This window comes from Protobothrops mucrosquamatus, unplaced genomic scaffold, assembly GCF_001527695.2.
Source record: "Protobothrops mucrosquamatus isolate PMUCROS unplaced genomic scaffold, P.Mucros_1.0 scaffold_257, whole genome shotgun sequence".
NCBI classification, from domain to species: Eukaryota; Metazoa; Chordata; class Lepidosauria; order Squamata; family Viperidae; genus Protobothrops; species Protobothrops mucrosquamatus.
In genome coordinates this window covers 3,723,276-3,742,388 of record NW_015386333.1, presented here as the reverse complement: position 1 = coordinate 3,742,388, position 19,113 = coordinate 3,723,276, and the positions used below count along the sequence as shown (strand labels likewise).

General features: G+C 42.5%; 1 protein-coding gene across 1 annotated transcript in view; it reads left to right on the top strand.

The window, feature by feature from the left end:
- TANC2 (tetratricopeptide repeat, ankyrin repeat and coiled-coil containing 2) overlaps positions 1-19,113 on the top strand; it is a 525,040-nt gene that overhangs the window by 70,548 nt on the left and 435,379 nt on the right. The window lies entirely within an intron of this gene.

The following is a 19,113-nucleotide window of genomic DNA, read 5'->3' as shown; positions in this document are numbered from 1 at the left end:
AAAACAGATAATTAAATGTAACTGTATGTTGGGAATTATAACTAACTTAAAAGAATTAAAATGATATCACAATAGACTACTAGGGAATGTCATTACACATTTGGTGGAAGAGTTTTATGAAAGCTCAACAGGTAAGGGTCATTCTTCTATAAAACAGACTGCTACAGAGAAGAGATACCTCCTAGGTCTTGCAAGGTGACAATGCTTTATAGCTGGGATCTAATATATATCAACTTTACTAGATTTTTACAGCTTGGGTAGAAATTATAGAAGAAAGACAAGACAATCAGATCCTAAGTTAAAAAGGACATTATAGGCAATAATCAGTACTTTGAATTGCAATCAGAATTCTTTTAGTAACTGTCCAGGTCATAGAGCAGAGATGTTACATGGGCAAAACGAGAAATAGCATAATTGCTTGTAATGCTACATTCTGGAATGATTGTAACTTCTGGGTGTTGTTTGAGGGTAGCCAAGTGGAAGGTGACTAAAGCATGTGTAGTTGTAGAAGTTCCTCTCAATCCTGGAAAATGAATTTGTGCAAAAGCTCTCATAGTCCTGGCTGCTACTTGCCCATTGAGTAGGAGTCAAGACTCCAGAAAAACTTTTAAATAACATATATGTTTTACCTAGGGAACTGCTACCAAATCAACAGCTTAAGATGGTAAATCCTTGGCTTGAAATCTAGAGCACTCAGTCTTGCTAGGGTTGAGGCTCACAGTCTGTTCCTCCCCAAGAGGAATGATATGATATACAGTTGATAATGTTAACATCTCCAAGAACTTTATTCATTTCCTCAAGGCTCATAAATTTTTCTAATAGGGCAAGACCCCTCTACATTCAACACAAAGGGAACTGCCCAGCCAGAGTCCAACTTCAAATGAATCTGAATATCTTTATCTGTCAGATTCTTATACTATTCCTCAATGTGCCCATTAAGTTTCCCTCCTCTCTATTAATACCGTAAGTTTTTTCAGAAAGGTCTTTGGGATTGTGATCTGCAAATGCAATAAGAGCAGGTAAACAATTTTATCTCACTATTCTTATCACTATTGTGAAGGCTTTAATATGGAATTGTACAAGCATTCATTCAGTCTCTTTCATTGTCTTTCCCAGCAGCACTGTAGGCATGTCTCTATTATAATCATTTCCTAGAGCTGTTCATAAAACCAAGAATTCCCCCAGGATCAGTGTTAACAAATCCAGCTCACTTAGACTTGAAGGACTCTGATACTGAGGAGTCTACTCTGAATGTACCAGGCATCAGTAAGCAATTTAGCACCTGAGGCTGACCCTGCCAACTATCATCAGAAGTATATCTAGGGAATTGATGTGGACCAGGATCTTGAGTGATTCATTCTCCATGCCAAGCAGGTCAAAGTTCCTCTATTTATCTCCTTGCCTGGCATCTCAGCCTTTATCGGCTGCCACTTGACAGAGACTTTACATAAGACAAACTCCTTTGGTATAATCATTCTATCTCAAGCTTTGTACCCTTTGCCTCCCAAAATTCTATCACTCTGAAACTGGATTGACTGATGACTTAGATATAAAATTTAATTATGTGAACTATGAATTTGTAATACCTTTGCCCACTGCTTTGGATCTCCCAGTTTGGAACTTGTTTGTAAGCAGGCTCATGTGTTATTGGGACTTTGCTGAGGTGCTTGCAAACACACTCTGCCTTCTACTGCCTATACTTGCTTTATCCAGAAGTAAAACCTTTGCAAACTAACATCTGTGTTTGCCTGTTGTTGGCCTGAAACAGGATAAGCATATACAGAAAGGCCACCTCTTGCAATCCTATTGATCGCTGCTAATACTCACTCCAAAGATTGATCAGGGTTTCAGATAAACTGCCCATCAAAGAATCAGAAAACTCCTGATTATCATTTGAAAACCATCAAGCACCCAGGCAGGATGGAGTGATTTAATAGCTCCCATCTCCTTGCAGGGGACAACAGCACCAGAAAACTCCAAAGCTATCAGCAAGTTGTCTGATCATAAAAAGGAATAGATAATAATGGTCTTAGCTCTTAGATCACTTTGCATTCACCTGAAATAAAAACCAGATCAGTCTTCCGACCCTTGATGTACTTTGAGTGCTCAATAATCTGGGACATGGCCACATGTAGCCATTTTAATATAGCCTCAGAAGCCATCTAGGGTGAATAATAAATAGGAAGAAAGAAGCTAAAATAAATGTAAGACATTAGACATGTTTTCATGTGATAATTTTATAATTTTCTCTCTTGGTTGCAGATCCATTAATATAACATGAAGAAATCAGATTTAAATAGATCTTCTTTCTTATGTACACCAATTTGGAAGTAGAATATCTTGCATTGAATATAATTTACTTTTTAGTAAACTTGCTAAGGTCAGCAGACTTTTTATTATGCCCTTGAGAAGAGGGTAGCTGCTGTCAAAAATAAAGTTAAATTAAATTAAATGCTCCAAAATCATAGCAATATGAAACGCTGAAAGTTTACAATATTTTGTCAGTGTCACCTGAAATGTCTCAATTTAACCATACATAGGCCTAATATTTATGCTTCGTGTATCCCCAATTTCCCTCTTTTCATAACATAATATTACAGAATAATTATCATACATAGAATAAAGATATTAATTAAAAAATACAGTCTTACTCTATTTCACATATTTATTCTACTAAGCAAAAGATTTTCTTCTCAGTTATAGGTCTGAGTCTTAAACCTTAGATCAGTCCGTGTCTAAACAGCCTTTGTAATCCATTACATACAATTTTAAAACTCATTTTTAAGTCTTATTCTGGCTTTCTTTTTGTGCCAAGCAGGTTTCCATAACAAGGCTTCTATATCAAGAAATGAGTCTCTCTTTATTCCTCGTAGTATCATTTGGATAAAAAAAAACCCATCCCATTTTCTGTTTAGGAAAGCTGACTCCTTTGTAATTAATCCCTTGTTGCTTTAGAGATTCAGGTCTCAATGTTTGATTCTGCTGAGTAAGACACTCAGTTATGTCCAATTTTGTAGTTAGTAGTTGATTTTGTACATCAATTCCTGTCGCTTTTGAAGTTGTATATAGTTTAGTTAAAGTTACTTTTTGTTCATCAAAAATCTCAATAGGTTGTATGTAAAATGACTTAAAATCCTCTTTGGTGTTACTTAATTCCTCTTCTGTTGTTTTTTGGTCTGTAAGATGATCAGGTGAAATCTGGGGTTCAGTTTGTAAATTTAAAATAGGGTTTTTGTTTTTTATTTCTGTAGTAATCTCTTTTATTTTAGCGCATACTTGCTCAGTGGCTTCATATTTTTTTTCCAGTATACGTTTACAGTTAAGTTGTAAATAGGGTTTCTCCATTTCCATAATGGCTAGGAGCAATCCTTTTATCTTTTAGTGAGGGCTATATTTGATAGCAGTTAGCCAATGTCCACCCCCACAATTGCAGCTGTTTCAACTTCTTTATTGTTTCCTTTTTGTGATGATTTGAAGGTCAAAACCAACCTCAGCATCAAACAAGAGAAGGCAGTTGTAGTTTTAAATTTCACCACAAGGTGTCGTCAGTAGATTATACAATCTTTTCCCAGACACCCAAAACAACATTAAAAAAATTAAAAAAAATAATATTCTCCATATATGAACTAGGTCAAATAATGAAGTTCAATAATAAGAATTTTTTCGGGACCCCAAAGTAAATAGAAGCAAAAATAGTCAATAAAATTTAGCTATTCTTTCATTTTGTTCAAAGCTTCTCTTCCCACATTAACGAACGCCGCTCTCTCGAGGCAGGGAAATAATTCCAAAAAGGCTTTTTACAGGAAAAAAAAAGGAAAAAATAGGATAAAGAGAGGAAGGGAAAGATCTCACCTGGATCATCCACGGTGGTTCTTTACGCTAAGATGTTCTTGTGACTTTCGACTGGTGCGGCTGTGTGATTGGCCATCTTACTGGGCGATCTTTGCTTCGTCAGCCCTAAGGAGTAACTCGAGCTGCGGAAGGAGCTGCCGCCCTCCCGCAGTCGACGAGAAACCTCAAAGAGGTGAGAAATTAGACCATACTTAAATATTTCCTTTTAATTAATTTTAATCCTGTAATTGTTATTTGTGTATTTTTTAATCGATTGTTAGCCGCCCTGAGTCCGCAAGGAGAAGGGCGGGATATAAATTTAATTTAATAATAATAATAATAATAAAAAGTAACGTTACACCTTTTTCATAATTCTGTGCAGAAATAAAAATAAAAATGAATGTCCAGTGATAAAAGTGAAAATTAGGACAATTAAAACCCCCAGTATTTTAACCTAGTGGTAATTTAGACGAAAATCTGGAAATCCTTAATAATTTCTAATATTCTTGAAAGATCTTTAAAATGCGAACCTGGAACTCTGCTAAATACATCCTAGTAATACAATTCTTGCAAACAAGCTCAACCATCTATTTATGTCACTTTTAATCGGAGAAAGATAATTTACATCTACAAATAGAGAAATTATAGTTGGATAATTTTTCTAGCATATTTAAAATAATTCAAATGCTAAGCAAATTCCCAATTTTTACAAATTTTCATAAATAAATTAGAAGAATGTAAATAGATATATTAGCGTACAGAAATTTTATTTCTTCTTTATTCAAATACTCAGTTTCGGCCACTTGGACTGTATTTGTTTACTCCCCCATTGCTTTGTGATTGTGTAGGTTTGCATCTCACTTAAAACTTGAGGGGAGGAGTGTGTCTTTGTTTCTACCGTTTGAAAGAGGTTTGTCCTGTTTCTGCCTAATAGTTCACTCTACTTGACTTTGGATGAGTTTGTAACAAGTGTTTCTCCAGTACAGGAGATGGAGAATCCACCAATGGGTATTCAAAATCTGCCTGCTCTTGAGACCAAGTAGCCAAACTCGACACGCCCCCTCTTGCTAGAGACCCAGTTTTAACTTGGTCTCAGCTCTTGAAAGTCATGTGTTGGTTTGGCTCTCAACAGATATCAGGTTAGACAGAAACCCTTTGGTGAATTCTCCCTTTTCCATTTCAACCTGGCCCAAATTAAATTTATTCCCCTTCCAATTACCTCAATTTGAAATAATTCCACACCCCTTCCCATTCTATTAAGTGTGGGTGTGGGGGGGGGAGGAAATTTGCCTTCCAACTTTCCCTTCCCAGGGCCCTGAACGAAGGGGGGGGGGAAGAAATCTGCAGCAGAGACAGCTTGCTGCGTTTTTCTCCCATCCTCCTTGACTTGCACCCCGTTTTTTTGGGTGCCTGGCAGGCTCGAACGTTTGGTTTCTTCCAGGAATCCGGATCGTCCGAGCCTCCCAGAGCAACAGGGCACTCCCGGCCGCCATTTTGACGGCCGTTTTTCGGCCGAAAAAGCAGCCCAGCTCTCCCGTTTTACCTGCCCATCCAGGGCAAAGGGACAGCGCTTTTTTTCGGCGCGGCTGTTGCCGCTGCACCCGCAACCCACAGGGTCACTTTAAACAAATTTAGGGCCACAGAGGCTGTGCCTTGGAGGACAGCAGCGGCCGCCATTTTGAATCTGGATTTCACCAGCAGCTTAAATCGTCTTCTTGGCAGTGGGGGGGAATAACAGCAAACCCCCCTTTTTTCTCTTCTGCTATCTTCTTCGTGGGAAGCTACTCCTGAACAGCTTTCGCCCACGTGGGGTTGTTGGGTCCACCTAGGCCACTTAGAGTTAGCAGCCATTTTGGGACCTCGTGTTGCTGCTAGGCCCAAACAGGCCTATTAAGGGTAGCTGCGGCCATTTTGAATAACATCCTATCCAAACCCTAGGCCGCCCAGGACAGGGACAGAGGATCATAACTCAATCCCAGTTCACTCAACTAGCCGCCATCTGAAACTGAAATCCTTAGGCCTAGCGTCCCTTGGGGGATTGTTGGACAGTTTATATTGCTGGTGCGCACTGCCTGACCACCTAAGGCCTCTGGGCGGAGCCCAGAGAGTGGTTCCAAATGTGCCTTTGGTTTTCTGCCTCACCTACCGTGACCAGTGACCCAGAGAGAAAAAATTTTTAGTCGGGTGGTCAGGGGAAACAGTCTTAGTACTGGTTCCAATTTCGCTCCTGCCAACTGCTTGTCTGCCAGAGCTTCCTCCCTTTTCTTTTCTGGGATTGCTCTAGTGGGATGGAGGGATCACCATTGCCTCAGGTCATGGGCACGCCCTCTCCATCCCCAAATCACGGCTGCACCAATCCTTCTGGACAGAAGGCGGCAGGCAAGTGTAAAGCCAAGACAAAGCATACGCTCAAGAAGCCCTCCAAGTTGGCGGAGAAGCAAGCCAGCCGTAGGCACCAGGCTCTGGAGAAGGAGTTCTCCAGAGCACAGAGGCAGGCCCACCTGGATATGGATCATTTGGCGGCCACTGAGGTTGAACTTCCCCTGGGTCCATCTTCATCCACTCAGGGAGTATGGTCAATCCCAGGGGCTCCAGCAGCACTGGGCTCACCTTCCACACCGGCCCAGCAGCCAACAACTATGCCGGGCCCAGCCCCACAGTCTGCCCCGATCCCTTCTACTCTTGGAGTCACAGGACCGGGAATTGGAGACATCTTCTCTGACGGCCGTCTCGAAGCTCTGCTAGCCAAGGTCGTGGACCGGGCACTAGCACAGCGTTCACTCCATTCGGATCAGGAGGCTTTCACATCGGCCATGCTGCCTATGAGCCGCCTATAGAATTTCCCGTAATTCAGGAGTGCCAACGTCTCCGGCTCAATCCTCTATGAGCGGTTACTCTCCTCAGGGTGAGGAACAACCGGAATTTGACTTCTCAGAGGATGAGGGCCCCCCTCCAGACCCCTCTCCATCGGGGGGGCTGTTCAACCCCAATCTCTTCCTGACCATCCTACGTAAGGCTACCTCTACGGCCAACATAGGATCTGACCAATTTCCCCAACCACAGGCAGCGACTGACGACAGTCCCAGACCTTTATTTTTCGAAAAGGTAGCAACTGAACACCATGTTCCGTGTCCTTCAATCTTTCTGAAGGGAATCAAGAAACCTTGGGCTTTTCCCTCTTTATTCCCTTCAGTAAGCGGAACGGACAAAAGACTCTTTTCACACCTCTGCAGATCTCACTGGGGCGCTCGAGGTGCCCAAGATAGATGAAGCCTGGACACCCCTAGTGTCTCAGACGGCCATAGCTGGAGATTTGTCGGAGGCACTTAAAACCGATAACAAAAGGTGGGAGCAAACTTTTCGCAAAACCCATCAGGCAGCTGCATGGGGCATCAAAACGGCCACATGTGCTTCCTTCTTCGTTAGAACTACCCTATTATGGCTCCAGCAACTTCAGGCCAGAGTCCCAGCCGAGAATGTCAGGACCCACCAGGACCTTGCCAAGATGGTCGCAGCCACGGAGTATGTTGCGGACGCAACGCTCCAATTGGCCACCTTTTCCTCCAGGGCCATAGCATCCAATATCATTGCTAAAAGAATGCTGTGGTTAAAACACTGGCAGGCCGATAACAAACTTAAGTGGCGTTTAGCGACGGCACCTTACCTGGGTACCGACTTGTTTGGGGAGGCCCTGGCCCCTTATCTCATTGAGAACAAGGACAAACGTAAGGTCATGGCTCACGTAATTAAGAAATCTGAAAAGTGCACCACACCTTACTTTCGGAGGCAGTCCTTTCACTAAACAGCCTCCACGGCCTCCAACCAGTTTACTAGGTCATACGCTCCTAGACAAGACAAGCCTTACGACCGTCCCTATGACACACCAGGATTTAGATCCAGACAACAGAACCAGTCTAAGCAGCCATTTCGCGGAGCAGGCCGCGCCTTTCGGAAGTCCAAGTGACTTCCATCCCAACCTTCCCATCGGGGTAAGGCTGACCCACTTTTTTCATCAGTGGGAGCTAATCTCCTCGGACGCCTGGGTACTTCAGACCATCCAGTCCGGTTTGTTCCTGGAGTTTTTGGCCATACCCCCGGAACGGTTCACAGTCTGCTCAGTCTCCAGGGATCCCATCAAACACAGACTCATGCAGGAGGCCATCCAATATCTCCTAGACATTCAGGCCATAGAATCGGTTCCGGCGGATTTCAAGGGCCGAGGGTTCTACTCCATCCTCTTCGTGGTTCCCAAGGCCTCGGGAGGATGGAGAGCCATTCTGGACCTCAAACATCTCAACCGTTACATAATATACAAAAGGTTCAAGATGCACTCCCTTCAGTCCATTCTAGGGGGCATCAGACAAGGAGACTTCCTGGCGTCAATAGACCTCCAGGAAGCATATCTCCACATTTCCATTCATCCGGCTCACCGTCGCTTCCTACGCTTCTGCTACAAAGGAAGGCACTTCCAATACAGAGCACTTCCCTTCGGCCTTTCCTCAGCATCCAAGGTGTTTACAAAAATCTTAACTGTGATAGCAGCCACACTAAGGAAAACCCCAATACGTGTACAGTGATACCTGGACGACATTTTAATCCAGGCGTCATCATTTCAGGCAGCCCAGGAAGACGTGAAAGTCACCATTCGCGTCCTTCAGCAACATGGTTTCTCAGTAAACTTCCTCAAAAGCCAGACAGTTCCCTCGTCCAGGCTGCTGCACCTGGGGGCCATCATAGACACCTCCAACTGCATGGTGTACCTCTCCCAGGAGCAGATAGTCAGCATCAGGGAACTGGCTCGCAAGGTATGCAGAGAACTCACAGTTCCACTGGTATTACTCTCTCAGTTACTAGGCAAGATGGTTTCCTGCATAGCCATAGTTCCATGGGCCAGGTTTCATCTGAGGGACCTCCAATGGTTCCTCCTCCCCTTCCAACGCAAGAATGCCAGCGCATCCATCCAACCAATCAGGGTTCCCACACACATTCGCAGGGCACTTCGATGGTGGTTCTCTCGGGCAGTGACCAAGGGGTCACTCTTCAAGGAACTGGACCGTGTCACCATCACGACAGACGCCAGTCTGTACGGTTGGGGAGCCCATCTGCAATCTCACTTCGCGCAGGGTCGTTGGTCCGGCTCGGATTTAAGAAACAACATAAATTGGCTGGAACTAAGGGCAATCCATCTTGCCCTCCGCAACTTCAAAGTCAGCATTCAAGGCCGGCACGTTCTAGTCCTTACGGACAACATTGCGGCCAAGGCACACATCAACCGTCGGGGGTACCAGGTCAAGATCACTCATGACCGAGGCACGACTCCTGTTCACCTGGGTGGAGTCCAGCCTGGTCTCACTCAAAGCAGAACACATCTCGGGGATCAACAACCAACAAGCGGACTTCCTGAGTCGCTCCATGGTAGATCCATCGGAATGGGGGCTACACCCAGACCTGTTCTCCGAAATAGTTCACAGGTTCGGCCTCCCAGCCCTAGACTGTTCGCCTCGGCGGACAATGCACAACTCCCCAGGTTCTACTCCCGTTACTTCCTCCCGGCGGCAGAAGGGACGGATGCCTTGAGGATTCGGTGGCCCAAGGGCCTCCTCTACGCCTTCCCTCCCCTGCCACTCATCCCAGCAACGATCCACAAACTCCTCCTAGAGCAGGCGGAACTGATACTCGTGGCCCCATACTGGCCACAGAGGCTGTGGTTCGCCGATCTGATGAACCTGTCCCAGTCTCCCCTATGGAGAATCCCCCCTCATCGTGTGTCACTACATTGGGACCATCTGTCATCCAGACCCTCAATGGTTGCAACTGACCGTCTGGCGCTTGAGCGCAGCATAATGGCCCAGGAATTGTTTTCTCCACGTGCCATTATCATAATCCAGGCTGCTTGCCGCCCGGCGACCAATTGTATCTATGATTCTACCTGGAGGAATTTTTGCCATTGGTGTCGAAGGCGGAAATTTGATATCTCCAAATTATCTATTCCCCAGGTGGTGGATTATCTCCTGGACGGACTGGACAGAGGCCTCGCCCCTGCGACTCTTTGCAGACAGGTGGCGGCCTTGTCCACGCTGCTCACTAGTGCGGATGCAGTTCCCTTAGCTCACCGTCCCAGAATTTGCGCCTTTCTCAAAGGAGCGTGCAATACTAGACCTGTGGTTCACAGGTTCCCATCTTGGGAATTACCACGCGTCCTTCGTGTTTTAACAAAACCACCCTTTGAACCTCTAGTGTCCATTCCATTGAGGAACCTGTCTCTTAAGGTAGCATTCCTAATCGCCATCACATCAGCCAGGCGCATCTCTGAGCTAGCCACTCTTTCAGTCAGGAACGATCTTTGCATCTTCCACAGCGACAGGGTGGTCCTACGTTTGGATCCTTCCTTTATTCCAAAGGTAAACTCTCTTTTTCACAGGACACAGGAAGTCGTCGTGCCAAATTTTTGTCTGAACCCTTCTCATGACTTGGAGCGGCAGTGGCACATGCTGGACGTCCGCAGGGCATTGCGCCATTATATCAAGCACACGGAACCATTTCGTCGATCTGAAGCCCTATTTGTATCCTTTTGCCTGGCTTCTCTAGGGCAGAAAGTCTCCGCCGGCACAATTGGCAGATGGATCAGAAATTGTATCGCGGAAGCATACCAATCCTCTTCCCTGCTGACTCCAAGTCATCTCACTGCTCATTCCACTTGCAGTGCTGCTACCTCTGCAGCATGGGCCTCACAAACGTCCATCAAAGAGGTTTGCAGAGCTGCGACATGGTCATCAATTTCTCCGTTTGTGCGTCACTATAAAATTGACCGCTTTGCGTCTGCGGACGCCTCCTTCGGACGGAGGGTCCTCCAGCAAGTGGTGTCCGTAGACACTAATCCGGCCTTCTCTGTTTCCCACCCAACGGGACAGTAAGGCTTTGGTATGTCCCATTGGTGGATTCTCCATCTCCTGTACTGGAGAAGGGGCGTTGTCTTACCTGAATGCCTTTTCTCAGTACAGAGATGGAGAATCCACACCCACCCTTTTAGGTCACATAGGCCAAATTCAAGGGTTTGAGAGCCAACATCTCCTTCATCTTCAGCCACTTCGCCCTCGTTAAGACTGGATCTCTAGCAAGAGGGGGCGTGTCGAGTTTGGCTACTTGGTCTCAAGAGCAGGCAGACTTTGAATACCCATTGGTGGATTCTCTATCTCCGTACTGAGAAAAGGCGTTCAGGTAAGACAACGCCCCTTCTCTCTTTGGTTAGTTTCCATCCGTTGCTTCTTGTCTTGCCTTCAGGTGCTTTGGAGAATAGCTTGACTCTTCTTTGTGGCAACCCCTGAGATATTGGAACACTGCTATCATGTCCCCCCTAGTCCTTCTCTTCGGTAAACTAGACATACCCAATTCCAGCAACCGTTCCTCATATGTTTTAGCCTCCAGTCCCCTAATCATCCTTATTGCTCTTCTCTGTACTCTTTCTTGATTCTCAGCATCTTTTTTACACCGTGGTGACCAAAACTGGATGTAGTATTACAAGTGTGGCCTTACCAAGGCATTATAAAGTGGTATTAATACTTCACGTGATCTTGATTCTATCCCTCTGTTAATGCAGCCCAGTACTGAGTTGGCTTTTTTGGCAGCTGCAGCACACTGCTGGCTCATATTTAAGTGATTGTCCACCAGGATTCCGAGATCCCTCTCACAGTCACTACTATTGAGCAAGGTACCCCCTATACTATACCTGTACATTTGGTTTTTCTTGCCTAAATGTAGAACCTTAATTTTTTCACCATTGAATCCCATTTTGTTAGATAGTGCCCAGTGTTCAAATCTGTCCAGGTCCTCCTGTATCCTAAACCTGTCTTCTGGAGTATTGGCTATTCCTGCCAGCTTGGTATCATCCGCAAATTTGATGATTTCCCCATCTATCCCGTCGTCCAAATCGTTGATGAAGATGTTGAAGAGCACTGGGCCTAGAAAAGAGCCCTGGGGCACCCCTCTACACACTTTTCTCCATGTAGATACAGTTCCATTGAGGACCACACGCTGAGTACGGCCGGTCAGCCAGCTACGAATTCATCTGGTGGTGATGCCGTCTAACCCACATTTTTCTATCTTATCGAGTAGTAGGTTGTGATCTACTTTATCAAATGCCTTACTGAAGTCCAAGTAAATTATATCCACAGCTATCCTCTGGGCCAGTAATTTTGTCACCTGGTCAAAGAATGCAATAAGATTTGTCTGGCATATCTGTTTTTGACAAACCCATGTTGGCTTTTGGTAATGATTTTGTTTGTTCACTAATTCATTGCTTGATTATCTTTTCGAGAATCTTCCCAGGTATCGAGGTCAGACTTATAGGTCTGTAGTTTCCTGTATCCATGTTTTCCCCTTTTTTTAAGATGGGAACTACATCAGCTCTTTTCCAGTCCTCTGGTAGTTCTCCAGTGCTCCAGGATCTTTGAAAGATATAGTTCAGTGGTTCTGAGATCACATCTGCCAGTTCCTTGAGAACCTTGGGGTGTAATCCATCTGGTCCTGGTGATTTGAACTCATGTAGGGTGGACAGGTGTTCACTTACCATTTTCTTGCCTATTTCAACTTGTGTTTCTAATCTGTTTTTTACGGTACTGTTTTTGATAGGTTGGTGTAAAGATGGATGTAAAAAACGAGTTAAGTAGTTCTGCTTTCTGCCTATTGCTTGTCACCTTCTTGCCATTTTCTCCCACTAATGGACCAATCATTTCCTTTTCTGGTTGTTTGCATGTTGAAAGAAGCTTTTTTTTTTGTTAGTTTTGATTTTTGTCGGAAGCCTTAGTTCATTTTGAGCCTTAGCTTTCCTCACTTCATCTTTGCAGACTCAGGCTATTTGCTGATATTTTGCCTTAGTTATGTGCCCCTCTTTCCACTTTTTATACTTGTCCTTTTTGACTTTCAATTTATTAGAGTTCTTTATGCAGCCATGCTGGTTCCTTTTGAGAGCTGTTATTTTTCTTCTTCATTAGTGTTATGCTAGACTGGGCTTTTACAATCTTTTCAAAATTTCCTAGGCTTCTTGAGTTGTTTTCCCCTTGAGGATTCTCATCCATGGAATCTTTCCAAAGCTTTTGAAAAAAAAAAGTAACAAAAAAGCCATTTCAAACTATTTCCATATTATTTGATTTGATTGATTCTTTCCTTAATTGTATGGTATTCAAATCACTTTGGTTTTTTTTTTTTTAGGTGAAGCAGTTTCTCATTTTTTTAAATTGTGCTGATCTGATCAAAGATATATTTTTACACTGAATTTGCACTAACAAATCTGGCAGCTAGCAGTAGTTCCTGAATGAATTTCTTACTCTTTATCAATTTATACATGTTACCATTAATTATAGAATGCCTAGGAAATCTATAGAATGCCAAAATTGGGACATCAAAGTATGAAATGCTTAATATTTCACATATTTCCTAGGTATTCTAGACCATGACAAAAAGCAAACTGGCAAAATATAAAACATTCCTGCTGAAATGCCATTGTAGCTTTCCCTGTTGCAACAGGTAGGTCAGTACTGGTTTTTTTCTCTTGTTTTTTTCAGTAAGAAAGTACTATACTTTATTTTGCCTTTCTTCTTTCATTTTCATGTACATCTTTTCAATAAAGGGTCAGTCTAACCCCCAACCCTAACCCTAACCTTTTTCATGACACTCTTCATATTTTGCTTAAATAGTTCTGTCATTCTCTATAATGCATAGACATTATATACAATGCCTAGAGAAAATATATAACATATTAAAATAACAGACATGTCATACTTTGCCTAAATATATCACAAATTTCCTAGGCATTCTGTACAATGCCAGCTTTTCACTTATTGGCATTAACATATATATTAACAAAGGCCAGACTGAAAAGCAACAGCGTATATAGTTTGTACAACCTTGAATGATTATTTTGTTTTACTTTTAGATTTGCTGAGCATTTCTCTAAAGTCATATGTATGATATGTATCAATTTATTTACAAGCCTATTAACACAATCTAGAAAGCATAAAAATTAAGCATTTAAAATTCTATAGGAGTATAATATTACCTATGGATTACTTTTAAAGCTAATTATTACTTTTTTACTGAAAGGAATTTTGTGCCAAATGCAAATTGCTAATCTTCTTGGAGTTTTTGTTTTTCAGATTTTCAGAGAACATGTTTTAATATAGGTTTTGTGTAATATCGAAGAGATTCCTTTGATTTAAGTTGAAGCAGTTGCACACATTCATCAAGTATTATCTTTTTTTTGTAACAAGTTTTATTAATTTTTCAATTTTTACATCCAAGTAATTAGGAAACTTTGTGGTGATAGGGTAATCAATAGTCCAATAACAAAGTCATTCATGTAAATCTGAGGTTACATCATTAAGGGTTCCCTCTCTATTCCCCTTAATTATTATATCGTATTCAATTTAATACATTTCTTAGTAGAGCTCAATCAATTAATACATTTATGAACACAATTTTAGTTATACATATTCAAATCCTGTTTTTAAGTTTTACTTAATTCCAATTACCATGTTCAAATTTAGCCTTTGATAACAATGTTTAAACTTCGGGTAACCCTCATTTCATTACAGGATAATTATCACAGCTAAAGTACACATATTGTTCCAAAATTTAGGTTCTTATTATTTCACTAATATATTCTATTTCTCCAGCACTGGAGATAGATAATCCACCAATGGGCTTAGGCTGTATTCCTGCCCAATCAGATCAAGTCAGCCAAAGTTGCCACGCCCGTCCTGGACCATAGATCCCAGTCTTGACTTGATCTTGCCCAGGACAGATGTGCAAGTTTGGCTCTTAGGCAGGTATAGTCTAAACTATTGGTGGATTTTCCATTTTCCTGATTGCTGTGTTGTGCTGTATTCAGCACAAAAATTTGGCTTCCCATTAACAAATTTGCCCATTCTCTTCCCATTCAAGAATCTCAGAATTTTTTCTCATTCCTGACTTGGGGGGGGGGTAAATACAACAAATTAATTCAAAAAAAGGGGCTCCTTCTTTTCCCCTCCCCCCTCTCCTCAACCCAGCAAATAACCTGCTCAAAGCTACTGACTGGATTCACTGAGGACTAACAGTTAACAGTTAATTTTCATTTCCATTATAAATTTAAATACTAAATATTAAATCAACCAATATCTCTAAAAATCTCCTTAACCCACTAAGTGAGATTTTATGTCCCATTTTTAAATCTAACTCTGGCTTTCTTTTTGTGCCAAGCAGGCTTCCATACCAGTGCCTTTGAATCCTCAGATGTGTCTCTCTTCATTCCCACACATGCTGTTTGAATCAAGGGAGAACATCCAGTTATCAATTTTTTAAAGGAACTGGCCCTTTTGTAGTTATTAGGTTGTTGCCCTAATACAGTGATGGCGAACCTTTTAGAGACAGAGTGCCCAAAAACTGGCCCCACCCCCGCTCCACCTCCTGCCCTGCTTCCTGCCCCGCCTGCCCACAGGGCCACTCACCGTCTCTAGGGCCTGCCGCATATCGCCCAGGCAGCCCAGCAGTGCCATGGCAGCCACGCCTTTTGCCCACGCCCCGCAGCACAACTGTGCGCAATGGGGTGTAAGGGCAGAGTCTTGTCTACGCTGCCTGGCTGCCATGTCTTTGGCTGCGCTGCTCCGCGTGGGCCACAGGTGGGGTGGCTCTCCTCCAGGGGGGCTGCTGGTGAGGGGATCGCGGGGGAGGCAAGGCTGGGACAACAGCATGTGTGCCCACAGAGAAGACTCCGAGTGCCGCCTCTGGCACGCGTGCCATAGGTTCGCCACCACTGCCCTAATAAGTCAAATCTCCATGTTTGGTTTGAAATGTTTGTCATCAGTTCAGTCTGGTCGTCTTCTTTTTCTTTTTCCAGCTTCGTCTGAGTAGAATAAAAGGTCATATCCAGTGTTGTCATTATTGCTTGCTTGTCTAGATTGTCAGCGTTCTCACTATGTTGTAATTGTTGTTCAGTTCCTGTTGCTTTGGGAATTACAAGTATTTTGGTTGGAGTCAGTATTTGATTATCAAAGTTCTCAATAGGTTGTATATATTGTTGTACAAAATCCTCTTTAATGTTGGGTTGTTTCTCTGTTGTTTTTTTATTTGTAAGTTGATCAGTTGGAGTCTGGAGTTCAATTTGTAGTTTGGGGATAACATCTTTGGCTTTCACTCTGGAATTCATTAGCTCAGTGGCTTCAAGAATTTTTTCAAGTATAAGTTTATAGTTAAGTTGTGAGTAAAGTTCCTCCATTTCTATGGTGGTTAAAGATAGTCTTTTAGTGGAGGCTATGTTTAGAAAGAGTCAGCCAATGTCCACCTCCACAATTTCTAGGAGTTGTTTTCGCCACCCAGTTGTTTCCAATTCTTATCTTTTTTGATAATGTGAAGGTCAAATCAAGGGAGTCAGCAAGCTTCACAGTCAGAAAAATTCAGTTGCTGTGCCAGGCTTGGCCACAGGATGTCCTCAGTAGGCTATAAAAAAATTTCCCAGATGACAATTATGCTTTTATCCAGTTAAAAAAAAAATAACAGAAGGATATTTTTCAAAATTAATAGATAGATAAAATGATAAGTCTCTATAATAGGAACTTTTAGGACCCCCAAGTATCTGAAAAATAAAAATCCAGTTATTTGGCTATAGAAATTAGTTATTCTTTACTTTCCAAAGTTCAGATACCCAAGGTGTGTAAACGCTGCTGTATTGAAAGCGGAGAAGAAATTTCAGGAGGTTTTCACAGGAGGGTAGTTAGGGTAGAAGAGAGGAAAGGAAGGGTCTCACCCAGATCTTCCACGGTGCTTCGTTGTACTTAGTAGTGCTTTTGGCTGGTACGGCTAAGTGATCGGCCATGTGAATGGCCGATCTTTTCTTCGTCAATCCAAAGGAGCTGTTTTGTATCAAATGGAAGGGCTGCCGCCCTTCCGCGATCTAGCGAGGGTCCTCCTCAATGGTGGTCGCCCCTCCAGGGCGACTTTTGACCCTTTCCAGGGTTTTTCGGCGAAGGAAACCCGGATGGCAGAGAGAGGGCTCTCTCCGCGCGTCTGCTGGCTCCGCGATCCGGAATCGGAAGCCATCAGGTATTATCTTAATGAGATCTAGGAAGAAATGAAAAAAATCATTGAATTTCACTTTTGTAATAGGAAGGCTTGTGTGGCAGATCAACTACTTTTCTTTCTGGAAGGCAATTTCCACAGATCTGGGGCACACTTGAACTGGGGAGGTTCTGCAGTGGGGGCCTGTGCCAGGCCTCCCAGTGCTTCCCTCATCCCTTGACTACAATAGGGAGAGCCAGGATTGTGGTTGTTAAATGAGGCAATCTCATGAGTGTTTTATTTAATGACTGCTGCAATTACAACTGTAATCTATGATCATAAGTTGAGGACTACCTTGTATGTTTATTTTTTCCTAACAATATTTTGATATCAATAGTATGCAGTGAATCTAGACTGGAACTTTTTTGGTTCATAGAACTTTCTCCGGTTTTAGTATTACATTATTATGGCTGACCATATAGTCAGCCAGATATTTAGACTGGATTTGGCATTTTTATCCATTTATTGAGTTCTTTCCAATGATCTGGGATATGCAGATGTTGTTGTTTGATTGTGTTAAAGGTATCATGACAGGATGTAAACTGTTCCAAGTAAAGCTGCCTTTTGTTTATTATTATTGCTGCAAAATCTCTTGTTGAAGGGATTTTTTAAAAGAATAAAATAGCAATAGCGCTTAGATTTATATATCACTTCAGAGTGCTTTACAGCCCTCTCTAAGCTGTTTACAGAGTCAGCATATTGCCCCCAACAATCTGGGTCCTTTATCAACCTTGGAAAAATGTCTATGGCAATTTTCAATCATCCAGGTCATAGTTAGCCCAAAGATGCTTTTCCACGAGGCAACTGGACTTTCTTGTTTTCCTTTGAAGATGTTTCACTTCTCATCCAAGAAGCTTCTTCTGCTCTGACTGGATGGTAGGGAATGGAAAGATTTATATTCCTGCAGATAGCTGTTCATTTGCATTCTTTTAGTGAGTCGTTAAAGCTACCTGGAGGCTTATCTGTGTTTTCAGAGTCACCTGAGTAGTGCAAATGGGTGTGGAGCCTTCTTGGAACTGTTGAAAGACCTGTGTTGTAGACTGGAGATAGATGATGTCAGATCCCTCCCCCTCTGTTGAGAGACACAGCCACAATACTACTGTCTTTACCGTGGGGAAGCCACACCATGCATATATGGATTCCCCAAAATCCACAAAGAAGGAACACCACTCAGACCAATTGTTAGCAGCATCAATTCGGTCACCTACAACATTGCAAAATACCTAACTACCATACAAGCTCCTCTAGTTGGTGACACCACTCACCACATCAATAATTCACACAACTTCGCCAGCATGGTTTGAAAAATAAAACTGGATGCGGGTGAAACCATGGTTTCCTATGTTGTGACTTCACTCTTCACTTGCATCCCAACAATTGAAGCTGTCACGGTAGTGAAAAAACATCTTCTTTTTTAAAAAAATATTTTATTAGATTTTATAAGAGTGGGGAAGGGATAAGATCGGTAAGCTTGTTGGATGGGTTTGGGGAGTGAGGTTGGGATAAGGGTAGGGAAAGATACAATAGTGGGGTTACCCCCAACAGTAATTCATCGCTTTAGCAAGCAGACTGTCATCCGGGTACAAATGTTAAATAACAGTAATTAAAATAATACTAAAACATTATAATCACAAAAAATAATCGTAATCATAAGAAATAAAAGTTAGTCAATAAGTTTCGTTTATCCTACTAAATAAATAGTTACTATAATACTGAATAATTATAATAACTAACAATAATAGTCATAAAAATATTAGTCAATAAATATCATTCATCTTGTTAGCTTTACAATATTAAATAATCTTAGTTAATATGATAAACAATTATAGTCACCAAGAATGACAATAATCATAAAAAAAGAAGTTAGTCAGTAAGTATCATTCATCTTAAGTAGCAATAATTAATATAATACTAAGTAATCATAATCGTTAACAATAACAATAATCATGAAAGTAAAGTCTAGTCAATAAATATCCTTCATCCTATTAATTTTCACCAGGGCTTTTTTTCTCGGAGAAAAGGTGGCAGAACTCAAACCTGGCCACGCCCTCATCAAACCCTAGGACCGCCCCTTTAGAGAACAGGAATGCAAGTAAAATTTGGGAGGGGCTATTTCCGGTGTGGGAGGGGCTATTTCCGGTGCGGCCGGCCCGGAAAAAGGTGCCGGAACGCGGTTCCGCCGCGTTCCGGCTG